Source organism: Anser anser (genome assembly GCF_964211835.1).
Source record: "Anser anser genome assembly, chromosome: 22".
NCBI lineage: Eukaryota > Metazoa > Chordata > Aves > Anseriformes > Anatidae > Anser > Anser anser.
The window spans coordinates 8,307,517-8,329,599 of NC_139743.1; the positions used below are offsets into that span (position 1 = coordinate 8,307,517).

The window sequence follows — 22,083 nt, forward strand, 5'->3', positions numbered from 1 at the left end:
GAAGAGTAATAATTTTAAAGAGGTGGAAAAACGTTCAATTCTTTAGTTAAATGCTAGAGAATATTACAAATCTCTATCATTGTTTGCAAGCATTTCGAGTATTCAATGACTATTTCAGCCAAGTCATTTCAGAGTATGGTAATTTTTTTTTGAAAGTCTAAATGAATGGTTCATTAAAAATCTGATCTCAGTTATTCTGAATGTGTGTCTTTGTAAGCCTAGAATTCACTTGGATATACAAAGTGCATGTGTACAGAAATGCACCCAACTGAAGGACCCAAATCAACTATACTAAGAATTTGGGGACTGTGCTACCTTGGGGTGGCAGGGTTCATTCCCACCAGAACTTTTTAAACCCTCATTAAAATATCAGAGTTTACCTCCCATGCTAATCATGCGCAACACACGTGCCAGCGTCACACCTGACATCACCTCGTTAATTAGCTATCTCCTGTTTATCAGTTTCCACTGGAAGACACCGTGCATCAGCAACAAGCTGTGGCATCATCGGTGACAAGTGCTCAAGAGCCAAGGCTCTGTTCCCAGGTGTAAGCACCATGCAGGGGCATGTGGTCACAGCAAGGTCTCTCATTTTGTGTACACCACATACTCTCCTCCAAAGAGTGGAGATTAAGTAAGAGAGACATATTTTGGGTTTGTCCATATGAGTTAGTAGGATTGTGATACGTGAGAATGCTAAAAAAATGTCTAGACATAGGATACTGTAAGAAAAAAACCTCTCCTATCTCTAAAGAATAGGAGCTAAGATGTCTGAATATGAAACGTTCAGAATGGAGCAGTGTGTCATCAGCTCAGTTGTGCAATCTGCCAGACCATCAATATATCCATTGCCAGGAGAAAAAAAAAGATACATTTGTTCTTTGAAAACATGACTAGGAATATTGGTAAAGACAAGAAATCTTTGTCTATCCTCCCCCAGAATCCTCTCAAACACACCAAATCCGCTAGTGAAGTTACTTGGATGAAGCCTCTTGTTCTTATCATTAACATTGACTTTTTTTGTGAAAAAAAAAGCCTGGCTTCATCACCGAAGTCAATAGCAATGCTCTTACTGGCTTCAACAGAGTCAAGATTTCACAACAGGTTTCTGCAATCCTAACTGAATTAAAAGCTGTACCAAGTGAAATGAAGACCAGTTTAAAACTGCAGTTAATCAAACTAGTCACTTTTTTAAGCTTCGTAAGGATGCCGATAAATTCAACAACGTCTCTCCGCAGTAATCAACCAGAAGCCCCAAACCAAATTCAGCACCCCTATATGGCAAACCCTCTAAACGCACGAAAAGAAAAATTACCTAGGACACCAGTAGCATGCCAAACATACTCAGACTTGCATAGGTTTAAACTTTTGTCAGTTTTGCCATGAGTTGGCTCATTCACTGGCTACTGAGCTTGATGTGTTAACTCCCTGCAGCGCTGTATTGTCCTACTCTCACCACTTCTTTTTAAAACATAGTGTAGGCTTCACATTTCTAAGTGGTTACAAAGTTGCACACAATTTTCTGGCATCTAAAGTCATGTAAGAGATGCAGAACTGCCCTGTGAGGTCTGCAGACTGCAGATACCCAACGCACACGTTCTTTTTGTATTTCAATGTCCTTTCTACTTCCTCTGGGAGAAATACAAGGCGCTGTACAGAATTAGCAAGCTATATTGAAGTGCCCTAACTTTTACATACTGAAGTACAGAGAAGTGACCTGTTCAGCTTCCACAGAAAGGTCCAGAAAAGATTTTCTCCCTGGGTTCCAAATATCCAGATTTTTTTCCTCTAAATGGGGGCAGGAACTGCCTCACTCATCTCTCAAATCTAGCATGAGGTATGACTAATGCTTGCAATGTGCCCTGAAACACTGGGAGGAAAGGTGCTATAGAAATGCAAAGCAGCTTTCAGGAACAGCAATACATTGTCTCTCACTCTTCCTTTCTCCCACCTTTTTACTTTCACGCTTCTTTGTTGTGGTCCCAGTTTACTTTGTAAACAGTCTCATACTGCTTGGCAATAGCATCAGCATCTTCTCAAAATAAATAAAGCTCGGAAGAAATCTGTGAATGTAACTGATTATTTTCATAAATATTTGATTCCAAGAAAAATATTGAAGAAAAGCAGATTGTGAAGTAAAGGAAGGAGAGATACAGTGTTATCTCACAAAAGTATCTTCTGAAGGCCGGCTTATATGGAACAACAAAACACTCTGAACCAGCCAGCAACATAGCTGCTCTCTGCAGCTTCTCTCAGCTGACAGCGAGGCATCCTTTCACTGACATTGCCAGATAAAAAAGCCCTCCCCAAAACCAATAGTTCTAAGTCAGGAAAAATCCCCTCCTTTAGTTTCCCTAATCTTGCGTCTCAGTCGGGGGAAAAAAATGTACATATGTAACAAACTGCACGGCTCAGGGAAGTTCTCACTAGGGGAGGAGAAAACCAAAACAATACTCTTGATACCAAACCACAGTTTTTAGCAGAAGAAAGTAAAAACGGAGATGTGTCAGGAACTGACACCTGGCCATATTTCTCCCTACCATCCTTTGGGTAGGATTTTTTTTTTTTCCCCTGAAAGTGCTAGCTAACTTGCTGATGTGGTGATCAGGGCAGAGTGACCTTCAGATCCAACATGCAAAGGGCAGACAAGCCCTCCAGACACACAACGGCAACCTCTAACTGGCAAGGGCTGAAGCAGTTCAGATCAGCCCTTTCCTGTTTGGGTGAACTGGATACAAGGGCTCTGTGCTTTACTTTTCATTCAAGCTGAAGCATTTCCTGGCATCCTGAAGAGCCATTGAAGTTTTCCAGAAAATTAGCAAGATGAAGGACTGATGGAACAAGAAACAGAGAGAAAGTTTGCAATGGGAAAACATTCTCACTTTATTATTATTGTTGTTTTCAAGAAAAGATGTTCAGACAAAAGAAAAGAAAGACAGCAAGCTTCAAATCATAAGCCACGAGCTTGGTGGGAGGCAGTTAAAGGGGAAATGCAGCAGGGATCCTCAGCACAGAGTCAAGACCTCTCTTTGATCTCCAGTTTTCTCAAGCTGCATTCCCATGTGCAGCCCACCATTTGTTTTGAGTTAGACAGACATAATGAAAAATACTCTGCTTGGGAAGAGCAACAAACAAGCCTTTCAAAAATCACCCAGTGACAGCCAGTCAAAATAAGGAAGAACTGAAACCGCAAGAGAGATGGTGGCATCTAATAAAGAGGGATAGGCTCCACTACTTCAGGATGCTCTGGGTATTTTTCATCCAGGGATTTAGAAGTCACTCAGATCAGCAATGGAGAGATAGGGATCGTCTCACACATCACTAAAACTTCAGCCTCCTACATACGGAGTCAACAGAGCCGCTGCCGGTGCCCCCAGGTTTTATCAGCAGTGAGCCATGTGGGCACGGTCCTGGCTCATCTTAATTAACTTGTCGGGTTTGACAGGATCAGAGTTGTAGGCACCAGCACAATAAATCACATGATTTTGCCTCGTCATCATCTTAATGTATGCACTTTTCGTGTCCTCTTTTGTTTATTAGCCCACACAGCTACGCTGTTCCCCACGTTAGGGGATGCTGTTCAATATCTTTGCTATTTGCCGTCTCCTTACACAGGGAGCCCAAACCCACCAATGTTCTTAACTACAATTTTGTCTGTGGCATCTGGCACAGCATACGCTGGCATGAAGCAGTTCACATGTCTCAGAGCTATTGCTCCAGACTCTGCACATTTACAGCTATCATCGGTTACCCACGACAGGCTTGGAAAATTTTCTTCACAACTTTAACAACAAAAAATTCTTCAAATCTCTTAAATTAAAGCTCACAACTCAGAACTACTACATGCTTATGGCTTGTTATCCCTAGCTTCCCAATTAGCAAACAGCAGTATCATTTATCCAAACGCTCTGGATAGCTGGTATCATGCGTAGTCTTAACATAGATTACGTATTATATTTACGCTGTTTCCCAGCTGAAAGCAAAAACCAAAAACCACTAAATCCAGCTCATGGAGTAGCCTACACCATGAATCTCATTTAAAAGATTCCTAAAAGTGTACCAAGTGGGCCATTTGATATTTGGTTTTGCAATGGCCACGTAGGTATCAGCGGGAGGGTGAATCACAGCACAAACCACAGCTCTGCGTGAGTCCCCAGGTGCATGGTGCACACCATCCCAACACGGCTCGGGGTTATTCACCGCTGTGCCTCTGGCATAGCTGCCTCAATGCCATGACTGAAGGCATAAATACACACCAGCCATTGGATATCTAACCTCTGCGGTCACCAAAGGGCGGAGATAATTATCAGGGAAGGATTTTCGACGTTGCCTACTGCCAGCAAAATAAAGTTACGTGTTTCTGAAGATGCTGATGATACAGTAAAGCATCTATGAAGCACGTGTACATTACAAAGTGCCTGGGGTCAGCTCCCAAAACACAGCACAGAAGAGCAGTATCTCCACCTATGAGCTCCTCCGTTACAGCAGGCTCTTTCAGAACACGCTTCACTCCTTTGGAGGAAGGAATTTGTGGTTAATACCTAAACCTCACTTCAATTTTGAAGTGAGTTAACCTTTCCTGATAAAGCAGCAGTCTGGGGGCTAGACTTAATACACCTGAAGCTGTATCACAGGGAAGAAGCGTGTATTGTGCACAGTGCAAGTAGTCCAGCTGCAGGTGAGCCCTGTGGCCCCTCCTTGGTCTTGCACCACCATGGGAGTTGTGAGGGCCAGGTGCAGGAGGCACCTCCTTCACCTCTGTCCTGGCTGGGCCCCATTGCTCAGGCAGGGAGCCAGCCTGGCCACGTGAACACTAAGGAACACAAACTTCAGCACCTCGTTGATGAGATTTTGGATGCTCACCTCTCCCTCCAACGCAACCGGTCAAACAGCAGTTGCAGCCCCAGCAGCAGGCTCAGCAAGCCCTCACCTCCATCCCTCTTGTCGCGTTTGTGGGGACAGCCCCAGAAGACCCCATTGCCTTTGCAGCCCTGCTCGCCCCTCACTGGGGGGGCAAACCCTTCCTTCCCCAGCCCGGCCCCGAACCGGAGGCTGGGGTAGGGGGCAAATCGGAGGCTGGGGGGGGCCCCCACGAAGCACCCACCCCCTCCACACTCCCCCCACAGAAGCCCCTCGTGCTTGCCTCAGGCGCACCCCCACCCCCACCCCGCTCTCACCGTCCACTGTCTGCGCCCACCCTCAGCAGCCGCACGACCCCCAGCCTCGCTGCGATCCCCCGCGACCCCCCAGCCCCCCTGCAGGGCCCCCAGCACCACAGTGAGCCCCCGCACCACCCAACAGCCCCCCCCCCCCACCCCGGCCGCCATCTCACGCCCCGCGCCCACCCTCCGCCGCCCCGCTCAGCGCCCGCCCTTTCCCCGCGGCGGGGCGGAGCCGGGCGGGCGGCAGCAGCGCGCATGGGCCCCGCTGGCGGCCGGAGCCTTTCTCTGCGCCGCGGAGCGTGTGCTAGGGGGGCGTGTGCCGGCCGCGGCTCCCCCCGTCCACGGAGCGGCCCCGGGGCCCTTCCCCGCGGCTCGGGGCGCGTCGCCCCCTCACCTGCGACGACGGCAGCGGCCATGTCGGGACGCGGCTGGTAGGCGGCGGTGAGGGCGCCCGGGCTCGGTTCCCCCGCGGCGGCGGAGCGAGGTGAGTGCGTGTGGGGGGGTTCTGTGATATTGGGGGGGGGGGGGAAGGGGGCTCCGTGATGGAGGGGGGACTCCCTGAGGAAGGGGAGGGGGGCGCCTCGTGTCGCGATAGCGCCGCGCGTGTCGCGGAGGCGGTGCTGGGGTGGGGGCGGGGGCGAGGGGAGGGGGCGCGCGGGAGCTTTGTCAGCGGCTCCGGCCGTTAGCGGCCGGTTCCCCCCCCGGGAGGGAGGGCGAGAAAATGAATAAATAATAATTCAATAAATAAAGGCGCCCGGGGCTCTGTCTCGCGGCGGTGGTTTTGGGGGTTTTCGTCTTTTTTTGCTGGTTTTGGCCGTCGTTTTTCTTCCCGCCCGCTGCGTTTTAGCGGGGGAGCCGACGCCGTCCCCCCCGCGGTGTGTCGCCGTCCCGTGTCGCCGACTCCGAGGGGAGGGAGGGGGGTGTCGCGGCGAGCCCCGCCATCGCCAGGCGGCCGTTTGTGGAGAAATGAGGGGTAATCGGGGTTTGGGTCCGCGTGGTGCTGCCTCACAGCGCTCCCAGACGTGGGGAGCACAGCACCGTGCCGGGCAGCCGCCGTCCGGCCTGGTTCTCCATTGTGCGAGGTGTCCTCAGTGACATTTACCGGGGCCGCTTAATGCCTTGTTAGACCCTTTCAGGTGCAGCGAAGACCCACGAGGGTGCTCAGCAGACCACGTCCGTACGATGCCGTCACAGCGCCGTGAAGAGAACCGCGGGCACCGCGCTGTTGGAGGCGGCTTGGTCTGGAGTTCTGTCTTGGGTGGCTTTCACGCTGACCTGAGACAGGGACGCGAGCGGGGACAGCAGTGTAGGGTCTTGTAAGGAGATCCCTAATCTCTCTTTTGGGCTCTGGGCAAACAGCCGTGTCAGTTTGAGAGAAAGTAAACGAGCCTTTGAAACTGACAAGCACGTGCCCACGTAGATTTCCTCTCAGGAACGATGCGTCCCCGCGGTCCCGTCTCTTTCTCCCCAGAATCCATCTCATGTCACAGTCTCCTGTTCCAGACTGCATTGGTGACTTTTGAATTCTAAGAAGGTGATGGGAAGAAGTCATTTTTTGTTACACCTCTGTACTTTCTACATGAGATAGTGCAGAAAACAGCACTTTGGACAGGGACTTGGACAGCCTTCACTGTGGATGGGAGTCCAGTTTGTTGTGTTGGCCAATACTGTCACTGGGAGGGATGCAGTGCAGGGGAATAGGCGAGAAGGCGAGAAGTTAGAAGCTTAAAATATGCTATTTCGTTTCAAGAAAGATATAATCTTGAAGAGAGAGATCCAGAAATGACAAGACACTCCTCTTTCGGTATGGAGCAGGATGATTAGGCTCTTGAGACTGTTACAAGAATATCTCTGTCAAATGTGTGAGTTCTGAGCAGGGGAGAGGTACCTTTTCCACAGAATAGGGACAAATGTCCTACGTATGCTTCTTTAATACCATGCAATTCATTTCCCGCTGCACAGATGTCTCTTCATTTCAGTTTTGCAAAATTAGGTTAGCCTTGACTGAGCAATTTATTTTGACTGGCAAGTAAAACATTATATATTCTTCATGATAAAGAGCAAGCAAATAGTTCTTGTGGTTGGACTGATCGGTTTTCGTGAAATGTATTGAAGGTTGCCAGCACCATACCAGAGTGTGTACCTTTGTATGTCTGATGATTTCATGAAGTTTCGTATTGAAGCCATCTGGAAGAATCTTATTCCTTTGAGGACATATAGTGATTGAGGCAATGAAAGGGAAAAAAATGGGATGAGAGTCTGGCAATATGTTTTATAAAACCTATTATTTGGGGAAACAATGGAACTGAAAGTATTAATGCAGTATTAATACCGTGCATAATGTACAGAAATAGTAGTTCATTGCCAGAAGCAAATTATTGTTCAATAGTTCAGCTTGTAGTCTTAACATGGGATTTGTATACTTAAAGTATATTTATCAAGTTTTTGAATAAGCAAAGAGCATCTGAGGCAGGTCAGCAGAACTGCCATTAAGGAATTGTTTTATTTTTTAGATTTTTCTGTGCGTTTGTAGCTGAATGTTGCAGTGTTCTTGTGCCACTTGCTGATGGGTTGTGAAATGTCTGCATCCCAGTTCTTAACATTCTACTTTTCTGTAGTGCAAGTGAGGGGAAATACAGTGATGTCAGTAAACTTAAGGGGGTGGGATTGTGGCAGTGAGGATCCCAGGGGGAGTGGAGGAAATCTGACTGGTAAAAAGGGGAACAGTGCTACTATGGCTATTTTCCCCTGGGCTTTCGTTTCTTTTGTGAACTTTTGTAAAGGAAATGTTATTTTGCCATTTGAAGGCATTGTTTTCCATGCAGTGTTAGGCCATGTTATGGGGATGATTCCAGTGAACTTTGTTTCAAAACAAACAGGTCAAGCACAGTAATATATTTGTACAAAGATTCAGTGTGTTTTTCAGGAGCCCAATATACGTATTTCCAAAAATAAATGATGTTTTTCTTACTTTATTGTGGCTAGAGAAGTTTGTATAAGACAGAAAAATTGCAGTGGGTTCCCTTGTCCTTTGCTTCCTCCTCTCCACAAATAAGAGGAAGATGTTGGCCTCTTCATGAACTGGGTGATTATTTTTGTTTGTGCTTCCTCTCAAAATATTCTTATCAAAGTCATAGTTCCTATCTGACCCCAGTGGCTGTGAGCATGGCAGAAAAGCTATTGTCTCGCAGTCGTCGCCTCGATACCATTTTGGGTGATTCCAGAGTACGGGCAGAAAAAGAAGATAGAAAGAGATGTAGGTAAATTTGTACATTTTACTTGCAAAAACCTGGACTGATTGCTCACTTGGGACTGCGTGTGTTCTGTCAGGTGTAGCGTGTGTGGGGCCGGTTCCTTCACGCAGCTGTGCTCGAGCTGCAGCTCCGATTCCTGATTTCAGCCCTTGGTGGCCTGCAGCAGCAGCTTGTTCCAGCAGAGGCTGCGAGCTTTCTGATGGAGGGATTTTATGAACATCCGAGCTGAGAGGGTTCCTGGTAGACTCATTCTCCTCCGCCAGACGTAGGCAAGAATTTGAACTGAAAGGCAAGCGCCTTTAGTGACTGTGCCTACAAGAAGGAATGCTGTTCAGCTTCGCTGTTCGGCTGTGGTAGCTGCCCTGGAGAGGTCTAATACCGTAATGTGAAATTAATGAATTAAAGTGTTTATCAACTTTTAAAATCCACAACAGTTTTCACTGGAAAAAATAAGTCAATTTGGTATCTGGTGTGAAGCAGGCCCACAAGTCTGGCCAGTCTGAGCATGTTGATTTTCATAGTGATTTCTATTGTAATGCTAATCTTTTGAAGTGGTTGGCTGTGCACTCTTAGCCAAAGTGAGAGAAGGGATGTGCATACCATGGACACTAAAGAGAGGCTGTTTTATTTATAGTTATTGTCATGTAAATTAGGTCTTCCAGCCAACCCGAATTTGGAGAATCCCATAACTTGCGGATATAATGGTCCAGCTGCAGGTCAGCAGCCATTCACTAGTTGTGAGCCTGGTGGGCTGGAAGTGTTTCTTTTAAACATTAGTTTTGTGTTTGTGGGTTTTGTGTTTGTTTTTTAACCTGTATTGTAGCTGAAAATATATCACCATCTTTGGTGTTGAACAATTAAAATTGGAAAACTTAAAGGAATTTTCAATTTTTAATTGTTGTGTTGGGTAAAAAGGGTAGGACGGCAGAGAAGCTGTCATTCTCCGTTGATACAGCTATGCAGTGGTCATTTGAATCCTACTTCTGCTTTTATTGGTGACTTGCTGGGCTTCTCTGAACAGTTTTTCTGCATTGCCTCCATTTCTCCTGAGTAAAACTATGGAGATATGTAGCCGGTATGGTGCTCCGTGTGCATATGTTCCTATGTGTCCGTGTGCCGCTTGAAGCCGGGTAAAGTAGGTAAATCCTACTCAGAATGTGTATTTATTTCCTAGAAGTTGCTTTAGAAATACAGAGTAATGGAAAGCCTGAAAGAAATGTTCCAAGTTAGTATCTTGCTGCAGATTATGCAGGCTGCAGCCGCACAGGGTTCCTACTGTAAGGATTCCTGCCGGCCTCTCTGCTGGGACTTCTGCCCTAGGAGCTACTAGGCTGGGGCTGTTCCTAAACACGCAAAAACTTCGTAATGTGCTTTGCTTATTTGGTGTTCTCTGTTCCTAGAGTCTCTACAAATACCCAGCTAGGCCAGCTTATTGTGTTTGTGTGTGTGTAGTGTTACGTTATTTGGAAGTGGGCAAAATAATTAAAAACTGCCCTTTGAAGTATTTAGTAAATTGGATTTGCTTTCCCAGCAGTGGACAGGAAGTTAATCGTCTCTAAGCTGATGTTGACTTTTGCAATCTGATTTTCCCTGAGAAGAAACTTTATTACCTAGTTGTTAAATGCACAGTTAATTAGGTGCTGATTGTTTAAGCTGATAAACCACTGCTACCAGGTTTACTGTAATCAGTTTGGTAAACGTGCCATGTATGTGCTTCCGTATGTTGTCTTGCTTTCTGATTAAATTCAATATTAACTACCATCATTCTAACAATTTGAATATGGTTAGATTTGTTTTTCAGGTGATGACTATTGCATTCACTGGCTGTTGTGTTGCTGTATCCTGACGTGTAAGGCTGGAGTTTGTAGTGTCACCTATGGATGCTAGATGAAAATCAGGCTCTGCAGCTCCTTTTCCACCCATAATCCCCACTTGTAAAAACCATCATTTTAGGAACCTGTGTTTTATTTCAATTTGTTTTCCATAGCTTACTTGCAGCATTTTGAGCAAGTCCTCTTGATGCTGGTGAAGTCACTAGCTGAAGCAATAGTTCAGCATACGCTACTGATCAATGATTCATTCATCCTCCTGTCATCTTAATTGTTCTCTCCGATGAAGAATAGAAAAATGAACTGATCTAAGTGGGAGGGCCATTCTTCTGAGTCCGTACTATAATATGGTAAGAAGCTGAGACATCAGAGCTGCGGGTTTAGCGGTTTCTTTAGGTGGAGCTCATTGCCTCCTCCCCTTCTGTGCCCCGCTGCTGCTTTGGTGGCATCAGGTCCTCTCTAGAAGCTGTGGTTGCTGCCCCTCCTTTCTCTTCCCTTGCCTTTCCACAGGTCAGCCTTTCACATTTGTGGGTGGAAAGCATTGATTTAGTGTATGCATTATAACTCTAAGAATCAGAGGAATCGGAGTTTCTTCCTTTTCCACCATTAATTCATTAAATCAGGGTGACGAGGAGTTTGGAGCCTGCCTTACCGTGGGTTTCAGGGTTCAGATTAAGTGCTTAAATGCGCCTGAGGTTGTCGCTGGATGGAGGGACACTTGGTCAGCCGCAGCCTGGGCTCCAGCCTTGTATCTGCTGATGGTGGATCTGTCGTGGTCACAGGATACCAAGCACGGTGCTTGGATAAACTCACTGCGATGGTGCCAATTTATCTTGTGGGCGTTTGTTTACTTTGTAAGCAGGCTTTATGCTAGATCAACAAGCTGTCAGTCCTCTGTTAGTTTTGATTCGGTCCTGTACCGGAACCATGGCTTACAGCAAGCGTAAAAGCACAAAGCGAGTGAAAATTCTTACAGCAGAAGCATGTTCGGGTGACATCCCGTGCAGTGGGTCGGGCTCGTGGCGGCGGGTAGTTCAGCGGTGTGCAGGCACGGTGGCGGTCCTACAGCCCCAGAACCCAGTTGTAGAGAAGGGTGACAATGATTGAATTGCTCGGGGCAGCTTGCTTTTAAGATACAGGGACGAAAGATGGTATTCTAAAAGCTTTGTCATCACTTACTGGCAGATTGAGATAATCAGTTTTGCTAAAAATAACTTTGACAGGAAGGTGTTAGGTTCTTAGAAGTGATTTGAAAATTCTTGCTTCTTACAGAAAACCATCTTTAATCTTCTGTGTATCTCATTATCTGAGATATATTTATCACCAGCTAAACAAGTGTCTATTAAAATGTTAAAGCTTTGGGTTTTTTGTTTATTTTTTAGTAACAATGTTTCCTGGCAATTGGTAGATGAACTTTCCAGTCTCAATACTCACAATGCTCAAGGTGAGTGCTCAGGGTGAAAATAAATGATACCGTCCTTGGTGTTTTGAATGCAGGTTGGTGTCTTTTCATGCCATTGTGAAAACAGAAGTGGCAGCAGGATTTGGAGAGCTAGGGGATCTGCCTTGATTTCCTTGCAGCTGGAGAAAGTAATCGCGTTGTAGGTTGACCCTGACTCAAGGGAAGAGGAAAAAGGCAAAAAAATCCTGTGCAAGTAGGAAAAGAAGGAACAGAAGGGCTTTGGAAGGTAGATTTCTAGGAAACTTGGAAAAAAATGTGTAATTATGAAGATAATAGCTTGCAGGAAAGAGACTTCAGCTGGTTTAGGTCAACGTTTACGAGGATATAAGATGCAGAAACTCATTTTTTAGAACTTGGCACTCGGTTGCTTTTGGAAGCGTTTGATTCCACATACGTTTTTAGTTTCCTTCAAACCTTTAATTGTCTGTGACATATGAAGGATACAGCTCTTTCTAGATAACGTGAATGAGAGATTTTTAGAAGGCATGAGTTTTATACTGAAGACATAAGGCCAGGTAATGCTAGTGGAGAACTCTGCTGTACGCTTTTGTTGTAATCAATGGATTAATCAGCTGTGACGTGACCAAGTAGAACTTTCTATATTGGCAAAATCCGTTCCTGCGTAACTGGGTTTGTGACTGATCAGGGTGTTTCAGTGTTACAATTTGGGCATATTCGTGCGGACTTCACTGGGGCTGTACACAGGGCTAGCACAGGATATCCCGAGTTGGAGGGGAGCCATAGGGATCACTGAATCCATCTCATATATGTTGTCGTGGAAGGATGTCGCTGGAGAACCCCTCTTGGAGCTTCATTTTTCTTATTGCGAGAGCCTTTGAATGTTTGCTGGGGTTTACTCTTTTTAGTCCTTGTTATGATTCATGAATGTCTTCGTTAGATTTGATAATGGCCAACCCATGTGCTCGAGTCTGAAGGCATGATTTATTTAAAAAAAAGAAAGAAAACAAAAGGCTTTGATGCCTTTTGTGTTTAGAGTTTTACAAGGACCATCTCTAGAGAGTCAACTCCCACCTGCTAGGAACCATCAATCTGTACTTCAGTAGCTACTTCCAGTACTTGTCCTTACGGTTTTCATCTCACCCCTTGCTCTCTGGCTGTGATACAAGCTGTGAAAATTTCAGGGTTGGGGTGTTATTGTTTGTTTTCAATGTGTATGCGTACATGTGTGTGTTATTTTAAAGTTGCTGACAGGCATCACTTTTACACTAAAATGTGTAGAATCTTACAAAATTCACAAACGAGTTCATATAAAACAAAAAAAATCTTTGATACAATAAGTAAACCGAAGTGTATTGATCCTTCCTCACTTGTATGTATATGCAGAAGTGTAAAATGTTTGCTGGAGGTTGGTTCGATAGTTTCCTGAATCAATAGTTTTATTTCACAAAAAGTTCTGATAATTTATTCTTGAAGTGTAAATGAGATTCCATAGTCCTTCAGTTGCATGATGCATAGGGCAAGCTTCAGATGTGAAGTTCAGCCACTGGTAACTGCTGCAGCCTGTTTCATTGAAGAAACAGGAACAAAAGTTTGTTTGTAACTACGCTGGAACTGAGAACAAAGGCTGGGAGGACCTTTGAACCTTTGTGGCTGTGCATCTGAAGGAGGAATTGTTCAAGAATGGGAAAAACTGCCAGAAGACCAGAGATCTGCTTTCTCCTACATCTTTCTACAGCAGGGTTTAATGACCACATTTAAAGGAGAAAAAAATAAGTTAGTTAATTGGAAGACTTCCTTACTTGTTCTTCCCACCAAGCTCTGGTTTGATAATTAGGTATGCGGGAATGGTAATTCTATCACTTTGTGTTTATTTTTGTTGAGGCAAGTTTTAAAAAGATGTTTCCGTGGGCCTTTGTTGTTGTTGTTGTTGTGTTTTGAAGAAATCTTGGTGATTGATAGCATCTTTAAATGTTTTTTGTTGTTTTTCTCCCCTCCCCCCCTTTGTGTGTGTGTTCTGTGCAAATAATTCTGGCCTAGGAAGCAATTTGTTTCCCTGCTTACTGGTGGTGGTCTAATTGCACAATTACGTTTCATTCTGCAATGGCTGTCTCCCCAAGGAAGACAGGAAGGAATAATCAGTGTTCGGAAGAAATTGCTGCTTCTCTGCACAACGAGTTGACTGGCGCCTTGAGGGTTGCGGCATCCAGCGGGTTGTCCAGCATAAAGGGAGCTTCAGGCAGCAATTTGGGCAATGTCATTCACCTCCGTGCTTTTTACACGGCTTGAAGGTAGGATGGGCAGTACTGAAAGAATATTTTCCCTAAATAGCTTCACGCAGAGGGAGAGAAACCACAGTACTGGGTGTTTATTAATTTTTCTTTGAGTAATGAACATAACACACCAGCTGGAAAAAACCACGGTTGTTCATTTGTGTTTCTCAGTCCGCACACGCAGCTCGTGAGTGTGCTCAGGCACGTCGGGTTTCATGTCCTCCTCTTTTTCGTGCTGTGCTGTCCTGGGACTGTTCAGGCAGAAGGGAAGGGCTGGGGTTACCCCCACGCAGTCTCGGAAACGGAGCCAGCTCTGCCCTGCAACCTGTGACTCGGAAGGAAGGTGCCGGGAGGTCAGCACGGCCTGAGCCCTGCTGGCCTGCCCGGCTGTGTTGGGGCGCTGCTGGAGAGGGCTCGCCCGGTGGCTGCGGCCAGCCCGGCCTGCCGGAGCATCGCGCGGGGTGCTCGCCGGCCTCCTGCTCCCCGGAAGAGCACAGAAAGAATTGGAAAAGATATAAATACCCAAAAGAGGATTAGCAAGCAGGCATGGTTTAGCTGGCAGATGAGCATTTCAGGCATTGATTCTGCTCGCTGCTAGAGAGGAATGCAGCCTGCTTATTTTTCTGGAGTGTTAAATTCTTTTCTTTGTTCTTTTTCCTTCTCTTTTTTAGTTTGTCTTGTGCGTGTGTGTGTTTTTCTTTGAAGGTGTGTGTGCATGGTTGCGTTGAAGTTTTTGTTGATTTTTGTGTTGTATTCACCCTGCCTTCTCCCCTGTCCCACGTGGCAGGGGATCTCAGGGTAACTTGTCCTCCTCCGAGCCTTTGCCTGCGGTTTCTGTAAGATTAGCTGTGCTACAGGGAAATTCCTGCTCCTGTCTGCTGGGCAGTATGGAAAGCCTGCCTCCCAGGGGCATGGGAAAACTGCACGGTCCTTGTCCTTTTATCTTTGAAGTTCTTCACGGCGTTATAGTTGTTGTCACTGTACCTTCTACTTCTTCCCCTGTTGCTGTACAGCAGCTTGAAATGCTCAAGCAACCTCATTTTTTAAAAGCAATTCACTACGGGGAGTGTTCTTTAGCTAATATTTTCAAGTCAGCCATACACAGAGCAATTGCAAGTTGCATAACGAAGCCAATAGATCCTTGGCTACTTAGTTATGTAGATGCATTGTATTAATGTGGGGAGAACTCGGCTGCCTAGAATAGTGCTTAGCTGCTTTCTGAACATTTTCACCTAGATTACAAAACTTTTCAGGCTTGCATCATTCAGCATAGGTACCCCTTGCGTTTCCTGTTTGTCAAATGCCAATTGTAAAAATTAAACCACAGTTAACTTCTAAGATTAAAAAAGGAAATGAAAACAGAGAGATCAGTGTTTTAGAAAACTTAATTTGTCAGTTCTTATCGGTACAAAGCATGTGTGTGGAGGAGGGTTGCCATATGGCTGCTAAATATAACACAACTTTCTCCTGAGAGCGGTCTAAAAAGTACAGAAGTTCGCAATCTGGGATCTGTGTTTTTAATATGAAAGTGCCTCGGATTTTAAGAATCTTGTGGGTGCAAACTAAGGTAATGGGAACAGAGCCAAAAGGTAATCCAATAAAATTTAAGTATTTCCCGTGAAGAGGTGATGTTGGCTGACACACCGGTGAGATGCTCTGCGTCTCGCAGATACCTGACCCTTTGTTAGCAACTTCTTTAATTGCAGGGTGTGTGTTAGTACATCAGTTGTCAGTGCTCCCTACCCTCCAGGTCCAAGAGCTGGTGTTCTTGCTTTCCTTTTTTGCACTGTTGCATCCCACCGCCGAGGTGCTGGGGAGCTTGGTCTCTGGCTGTTGCTGTTGGAACCAGGAAGACGTGGTTGTGGTGGCAAGGCTTGAGGATAGGTGTTCTGTTTTTTTTTAAAGTTTGTGTTATTTCTACTCAGCTTTCATGTTTTTATGGAGATGCTGTCAAAGTACAGCATCTAAGAATATAAATGTAATTGAAACGTGGTAACATTTGTAATAAATGGTTTACTGTGTGTATGCATGTATCCGAAGGAAGTGAGAAGTAGCAGTACACATTCAGTAACACAAAGTCTACTTAGATTGCAGCTGTGGGCACTTTTGAAAAGTATTTTGCTGTAGAGGTCAGTCATGTCCTGATGGGAAAAAGTCTGTGAAGAAAGCAGAGCTCCAAAATAATTGTGATTTATTTATTTTTATCTCCTCCCTATGCTGACACCCTGCCTGCTCTCTTCTGAAGCTTTACGCTAGGCATTCCTGCTTCGTGTAACATAAACTGTGTATAATCTAACAACTAAGGGCACGTTATTCTGAACAGGCTTTGACAGTTCAAGTTAAGAGTTAAAAAGTTTTGAGTGGAAACATCCAAAATAGGTATTGAATTTCTGATTTAGCAAAGCACTTCAGAATATGTCTAATGTTGACGCGAGTAATTGTAGGGCTGCATATGGGATAAAAGGCGTTGCTGAATTGAGGCAGAAATATCTGATAGGAAAAGCTTATCCTGGAAAAGAATCAGAAGAGAAACTATATTGGTTATATTCCTTAAGGCCTTTAAAATATTTCAAAGGGATGAGTATAGATTTACTGATGGGGTTTTGGTGACTAAAAATGCAGTTATGCAAATCACAGCTTGTTGGGGCAGGGAGAATTCATTTATGCACTTGAGCACGTGTTCTTTCACTGTTTGCTCTATGAAGTTGAATTATAGACAACAAAAATGCACTTTGTTGTTCCTTAATAATAAATAACAGCATAGCAGTTTTGATCTTCAAAGCACTGCTCAGACCTTAATTAATCTTCATAATAGTCCTTTGAGAGAATTAAAAATGCTCCCTACCCTTCTGGACAAGGAGCTCCTTAACGTGGAGATGGGAGAGCATTCTCCAGGGGCCATATTGTCAGCGAGTGCTGGGACGGTTGCTCAGAAATTCCTGGCACTGGGTGCTTCGCCTCCTTCTTGAGGCTGTGTTGCTTCTCTTATTGAAGTGTTACAATTTCAAAAAATTTGAATATGCGTAAAGAAATGCAGTTCTACATTCTTTGTGTAGTTTTGGATTTCCTTCTGAGTGCTAGTGCTTATGCATATGCATGTTGGAATTTCCCTTTTGAATATTCCCGTAGGCACGAAGTGCTAAAGGTGTGTGCCTGCATACATGTGCGCTGCCGAGAGCAGGGATGAGAGTAGGTATGTAAAACTGCACCTCAGAAAACCCGGGTCACAACTTTTTTGTTACAGGAGTGGCAAAAAGAAGGATATACGGCCCTGGAATCTGTGGGGTGTATGATATGTTACAGGGAGAAAGCGTGACTCAGTCTCCCTTGTCTAATCTTCCTAGTTCTTTATCAGGTTTAACACAAGGAGAAGAGGAATTAATAAGATACTCAATTTTCAAGTTGTTTTTTTTTCATAGGTAATTGTTAATTTGCCTTCTAAAACAGATTTAAAGAGTACACCCCTGTTTGAAAACCTGTAGCCTACGTAACTGGTGGGCTTGTTGCTACTGAAGACCAAGGTCTCAGAATGCTAGCTGCCGTGAGAAGTGCCTAAACGTGACGCAGGATTCCTGTCTGTTAGATTCTGACGTATTAGACCCAAGGTCAGAATGATTAATAATCTTTTCTAAACTCAGGATAGTTTTGCATATATTGGGATGCTTCAAAATACCAAGTGGCCCCTGACTGGTGTTTTTATAATGAACTCCAGCTTTGACATAAAGCATCGTAATTTCTGCTGGAGGTTGTGCCAATTTGCATGAGGAGTGAACGTGGACCTGTGTAGCAAAGCAGAACGTTGACAACCCGTTAAACAGGCTTGAAGAATTCTTAAGCTAGGTCAGCAGAATCCTCTAAGTAATGCCAGAAAGCCCTGTTATACTTAACCTGGTGACCTTGTCGTCTCTGAGGAGCTTGCTGACAGCGTGATGCTTTCAGCTTTGTTTGGGCGAAGGGCTTCTCAGCATTCCCCGCTGTGGTTCAGGAGTTCCTAATTATTTGGTACAAGCCTTCTGAGGAGGAATCTGTGAAATGATTTACATTGCATTTCTAGAGAATAGAAAAGGTAATGATTTCAGCTGACTCAAGGGTAAATATGAATACTGTGATTTGTTTGGAGTAGAAAATGCAAAATAAAATGTCCATTTGGGAAAGCTGTTATGTTTTCAGAGTTCTGAACTGTGTAGTCTTGTGTTATAAGTTACATCGAGATTTTTATTAGGGAAAAAAAATGCAAATAACGTGTTTTCCTATGCTGGGCTTAGGAGTTCTGTTCTTCTGTTCTGTTTTCTGATACGTGAGAGCAGCAAATCTTGTTGTGATGGAGGGCAGAAAACTTCCAAGGTAGGAAACTGGAGTCCCATAATCTATAAAACGCGTAACCCCAAATCTTCTCTAGGTTTGCTGTCTAGGGAATGACTTCCTAGGCGTCTGGAAGCTGCCGAAGCATGCACAGACTGATAAATTGGGCATCAGCAAATGAGTCAGAAAATAACTTGTGTGTTGTAGTTTCTTAGGCACTGTGGCAAAAAGGAAAGTTATTGGTAACTGAAGAACCACGTTATTCTGGACCATCTGTATCTGATGACTGATAAGTGAAATTTGGTGGGTTAAGCTTTCAAAAGAGCCTACATCTGATGCCTTTCTGAAGAATACGCTACAGAAATGCTCCTGGTTTGAAATAACTTTTGGGGGTATGAACTTGAACACCTTTCAAAAGTTTTTATAGCCATTTCTCCAAATTCAGAAGCTTCAGTAAGATGATAATGAGTGTTTTTGTTGGTTGTTGTTGTGATTTTGTGTTGTTATTTTTGTTTTTGGGGCCCAGAAATTAATTCCAGACATTTAGTGTGTGCGCACACGTGTCCTGCATACCTCTGACAAAGGTGGTCTTTTTTTTGTCCTTCCTGGAATGAGTTCTTGATGCTGCCTCATAGCAAACTTCTTTGAGAGTGGAGAGACTGGGGTTATTTCCTTAAAATAAAATCTCATTTCTGATTAACACAGTGAGCGTTACTAATGCTTCACCTACCCAGGACTTTTACAAACGAAGGTGGAAGTATTCGACACCTTAATGCCCAGTCATGCGTAGATGAAGTAAGCAAAGCATTAGCTCTTAAATCTTCTAATTCTTGCTTGAATTTTGCTAGACGATAATGTGTGAGAGGCTTGACTGTGTGTGAAAGAGACAAAGATCTTGAAATTATATTTAACGTTCCAAAATATCATCTTGGGCAACTTGTTCTTCCCAAGTGCTGCAGATTTCAAATCTAACAAATCTACCTAGTTTTCAAAGGCTAACGCTTCCAACACTTCACAGAAGATCTTGTAAAACGCATAAAAGAGACGCATGGATTTTTGGAGTTGCTTCGGAAGGCGTGAGGTCAGCGAGTGTGTCAGTCGATAACAGAAATTGATCAGTCTTCCAATAGCGCAGAAGAGCTCCGTGAGGTTTTTGTCACTTAAGATAGTGGCAAAAACATCTTTGTTTTTCAAAGTGGGGGTAGTGTGTGGGCTCAGTAACTAGTCTGCTGTGTAACAGCACCACTTTTTTTTTTTGCAGAATACCTGGGCGCCTTCTAGCAGCTGAACCTGCGCGCTGTGGGCTCGCTCGCCTCTTTGAAAGGGCCGTTGTGCTTTCAGCACGGCTTAGAGCAAGCTACTCCCTGCGTGTGAGGGGAACAGGGAGAACGTGTAGCTTTAGAGAACGCTTTTTGAATGATGATTTGGTAGGGTTGTTTGCTGACTGACATATGGTCTGACATACGGTGCTATTTACCACCTCAGTGTCTGAACTTACAGGGAAATGGTTATTTATTTATTTATTTTACATCTAACTCTATTAAGTATTTGTAGACATCTTCCAACAGTATCCTGGCCAAATCAATTTACAGTTTATTTTTCTTCTGTTTGTCCCATCTGTTTGTGACTGTTTGTTTTTTCTTCTTTTTGTGTTATAAATAGATTTCAGTACTTCAAGGGCTGAGGGTCTCAGGAACGGCTAACACTTGCAAATCGCTCAACTTTTACCTGCAGCCTTCGAGGTGTTAGGTTTCTCACCTTCCTATGAGATGGAAATGTATGCCAGGCTAAATTGCTCGGTAGTATAAAGTCTGGTGTTACCTCTTTCAAAGTCATCCTAGTTCTCCCCAGGAAAAAAAAAAAAAAATTTAGAAACAGTAATGGGGGAGGGGGGATGATGTCAGAGGTGCTTGTTTTTGCTGAAAAACTGTTCTAGGATGGAAGAGGGGAAAAATGAAACAAGGTATCTTAAAACCTAGGCAAAAGTATCTGTGGCCAGTGGAGTTTCTGGAAGAATACATTGCAGCTTTCAGCACAGGAAGAAGATGCTGAAATGGAAAAGCTTTTCTTTGGATGTTGGCAGGATTACTCCTCGTACCACAGAAGCTGCTGTCAGATTTCTCTTCCAGCTGAACCTGTACAGGGGTCACAATGAGACTACTCTTTTGTTCATTTGTTTTATTACTGCTTTTTCAACAACTGCTTTAAGTGTAGTCCCTTAAGCATATGCATAGCTGCATTTCTTAAAAACATGAGGACAAATGAAGCAAATGCTCAAGCATGGATTTATACCAGAGAGAGATGAAGAAAGGGCTTGAAATTTCCAGGGGAAGTGTATACAAACAGTTTGAGAAATTTTCTCCTATTCTGGTTCTACTTTTGTCTTCCCTGTTCTCATTGGGAACAGCCTGATAGAAATATGGATATATATTTCCATTAAAACTGTCAGAATTTTTTCCTGTCTGTCCCATGTCACTTTGAGTAATCAGTCACCTCGTGATTGCTCACATTGAGAGAAAGCAATGCTAGACCTCCTTGTTTTGTCTTTTTTTTTTTTTTTCCCTTCAGCCTCTAAGGTAAAGATATTAACAGTTTTAACCAATAAATGTGTTATAAACTTGTTTAAATTGCTATGTTTGATGCTTAAATGTATAGCTGGTAGATAAATTTGAAGCAAATAGCTTCTAGCTTCCACCAATTTCCCCTGTTTCAACTCCTGCCAAATATTTTCTACTTATATGAAGCTTTGTGAAGATGGAAAGTTCAAAACTGAAAAATCTGCATGGATTTTTCATTTCCAAAATTGTTTCTTAAAATGATTTTCAATGGAAAAGTTGTTAAGTATGTGGGGACTAAAGGGTAATGCAAGGTGGGATGATGCAATGATGGCTGATGTGGTATTTTAAAGATACTAACGCAAACAGTAGAAGCAGATTTTTCCTGACATTGAAAGAGACAATTTGTAAGAGGATTGATTAGCCCCACTGAAAACAGCGGCTCCTGACGGGGGCTGCAGGGGCTCCAGCAGGTTCTTGCGTTAGCCCACTGCCTCACCTTACAAACCTATTTGTAGGCATTTTGCTATCTTCTCAGCTGCAGGGCTCAACAGGCACCCCTTAACAGGGTCTGGCTTTTGTTCTGGAGCCTGGGGCTTTTGGGGGTGGGGGGTGGTTGGTTTGGTTTTGATTTAAAACATTTGTACCCTTTTATCTGGGGGATAAACTAGAGAACCTGTTACTTGTGTGAAGCACTTGTTCGGCGTGGTTTTCTCAGTCTTGGGCCCCATCGTTCAATTTCAGTGTTTCTAAAGTGAAAGAATGAGCTCTTTACAGTAAAACGTGTTAAGAAACCCTCTAAAATTTTGTTAAAGCGTCTGGCAGATGTAATACAGAGCTCCACGCAGATGAAGATGTTAAGAGGCTTTCTTCACTGTATAAAATGTCCTCACAGAAGAGTTCCAGTGAGGGCTCACGCACTTCGGCAAGCTTACAACGCGAACGCCACTGCACGCCTTCTGGGGGAGGCATCAAACACTGCTTGTTTGTCTTCTCCCCCCCCACAACTTTGTGCTGCCCTAGGTTTGCCAAACGGCATTTCTCTGATTGTATTCAGAAGGACAGTTTGTGTTCTGAAATACGTCAGTCAGTTTTTATTTGTGTGTGATCTTGCACATTGAACGTTTTGTGATTAAAAACCTGGTGCAATAGTAAAAAGTGTATAAACCTAGGGGTTTACTGCCTGGAGGGCACTATTAGGAAACGGGTCTGCTAGTCCTTCTTTTTCCTGTGTGTAGTAGGATAGAAGATGCTCTTTACAGGGTCTTGGAATTTAGTGGAGGTGAAA

General features: G+C 44.2%; 1 protein-coding gene across 4 annotated transcripts in view; it reads left to right on the plus strand.

The window, feature by feature from the left end:
• The first annotated feature begins 5,374 nt into the window (after positions 1 to 5,374).
• Positions 5,375 to 22,083, plus strand: part of ARHGAP32 (Rho GTPase activating protein 32) — a 259,764-nt gene continuing 243,055 nt past the window's right edge. For all 4 annotated transcript variants that reach the window (XM_083808087.1, XM_083808088.1, XM_083808089.1 and 1 more), the window contains exon 1: positions 5,375 to 5,646. The gene's annotated coding sequence lies outside the window, so the exon portion shown is untranslated. The remainder of the gene's footprint in view (positions 5,647 to 22,083) is intronic.